Here is a 2,500-nt window from a genome sequence, read left to right on the forward strand (position 1 = left end):
CCATGCCCCGGATCGATTCGGATCGCCGAATCGATCATTGTTGACACCACTATGGTAAAGTGTCTTTATTTTTCATGTAAGCCGTTGTCCTGTTTTAAGACAAGTTAAAAGAGGGAGCTTGTCGCTAAGCTAGTGAAAGTCAATGGATCCGTGTAGCATGTAGCAATGCTACATGGATGCATTGACTTTCACTAGCTTAGCGACATACTCCCTCTTTTAACTTGTCTTAAAGCAAGACAACGCTTCACATGAAAAATACACAATAGTGTAGTGCAATACAAAATAGTGGCATACCCCTTTCAAACAACAACTGATTATCCTCCTGCTTCTTGAGACCATTTCTGTCACTCTTTAAGGCAGAAAATTGTGTTGTTTTCCAAATTTATGAAGTCGTGCCGAGGTCACGTGCTTAAAATGAATGAAAAAAATGAACGAAATAACGGTAGAGTGGCTCCCCAAGCTGTGATCCTGTTTCCGTCGTTCACTTCTGGGAGCCGTTCAAAAGTATCGGCTCGTTTGCGAACGTCACACCACTAGTGGAGACTGGCTACCTCATCAAGATGAGCAACCAATAGGCTGTTCATGTATGGGCCAGATCCAAACCATAACCCCAAGGAAAGGAAATGTAAAGGTGTGTGTTCACCAGAAACGACCTACGCCACCGGAGAAGTCAGGGTTGCCATAAATTCGCTCTGGACGAGACATGACATGTTTGATTTACCAAATCATCTAACAGCTCTGGCTTGTCAGCCTGGGACATTCGGAGGTATGAACATCCCCATTGGTTTTCGCTGAACCATGTCATAGCTCATTACCATAATATTAGCTTGACTTTAATCGCTGAAATTCGCTCTGGCAGTTCAGATCGCATCGCTGAATTCCATGGCTCTACTGAGCCCACTGACGTATACATATACATATATGGACAGCAAGCAGCTATTGTATTCCATTCAGCAGTTTTGAAGCATCCACGATTGATCTGTGAGCATTTTTCCGCCCTAAATGTCCAGATTTGTACCTTAGCAACAGTGACAAGGAGCGCTGATAGGACAACGGTTGGGTCTCACTGTCAATCAAAAGGATTCTAAAAGAATTCTAGCTGTCAATCAAATCAACTAACAATGCTCTTCATTGGCCATTTAAACAATTTGAATAGCTCTCTAAAATAAAGGGTCAGCCTGAAACATTTTTTTGGTTTGCACAACATAGAGTAGACAAGAACTGGAAAGGAGAGGCACTGTTTCAAGTCGCCAATAGACATGAATGGGAAATTGTGATTTTTTCCCCCCTGGTTTCCGGGTCTAGTCCCACCCCCTGCCATTGCTTCACCTCAGAACAGAACACACACACCGTCCCCTCTATTCAGCGTCAATGACCCATGCTATAGGTAGTGTCTGCCCTGCTCCACCGAACAGCCAATTGAACAGTAACTGGATGCCACGACCTCCTGTTCTCCTGCTCCTCCAGGCCCATAGCCAGGGGGGTTCGAGGGGTTCGTTCGAACCCCCCCTCCCGTCCTCCACCCCCACTCGAACTCCCCCTCCCGTCCTCCACCCCCACTCGAACCCCCCAACACTGGGCCAACAATGAAAATGACTGTCAGATAGCAGTAATTTGAAGCAATTCATGTCCATGTATGTTAAGAATGGGGAGCAACAGACAAACAATTAAGGACAGCAACAGACTCACAGCAAACTCATAATGAATAACATATGTCTAAATTAAAATATTTGAAGTGTGCTCGTGTATTTGGGGACATTGGAATAGGGAGCCAAATTAAGTCCAAAGATCCCCCCCCACCACAAGGCTGGCTACGGGCCTGTCCTCTCAGGGCACAAGGAGGAGAGAGGAGAGATGAGGTGGGAGAGGGGGGAGGGGAGAGTAGAGGAGAAGATAGGAGGGGAGGGGAGATGAAGAGAGAGGAGGAATGAAGTTAGAGAGGGGGAGAGAGGAGAGAGGAGGTGGGAGAGGGGGAGAGAGGAGAGATGAGGTGGGAGAGGGGGGAGGGGAGAGTAGAGGAGAAGATAGGAGGGGAGGGGAGATGAAGAGAGAGGAGGAATGAAGTTAGAGAGGGGGAGAGAGGAGGTGGGAGAGGGGGAGGGAGGAGAGAGGAGAGAGGAGGTGGGAGAGGGGGGAGGGGAGAGTAGAGGAGAAGATAGGAGGGGAGGGGAGATGAAGAGAGAGGAGGAATGAAGTGAGAAGGAGAGGACAACAATTTGGAAAGTAGCGGAGAAAAAAAAGGAGAAAAAAGAATGCAGAGAATAGGACGGGAGGAGAAAGGGGAGGAGAAGAAAAGCACAGAGGAGAGGATAGGAGAAAATGGGCAGAAGAAGGAGAAAACGAGGGGGTGAGTGACGATAACGGAGCAGAAGAGAGGAGGGGAAGATGGGAGAGGAGAGGATAAAAATGGGCAGAGATGAGGAACTGCGATGAAGGGAGCGGAGAGGAGAGGAAAGGAGAGAATAGCAGGAGAGGAGAGGAGAGGAGAGGAGAGGAGGGC

Source organism: Engraulis encrasicolus, chromosome 18 (genome assembly GCF_034702125.1).
Source record: "Engraulis encrasicolus isolate BLACKSEA-1 chromosome 18, IST_EnEncr_1.0, whole genome shotgun sequence".
Classification (NCBI taxonomy): Eukaryota; Metazoa; Chordata; class Actinopteri; order Clupeiformes; family Engraulidae; genus Engraulis; species Engraulis encrasicolus.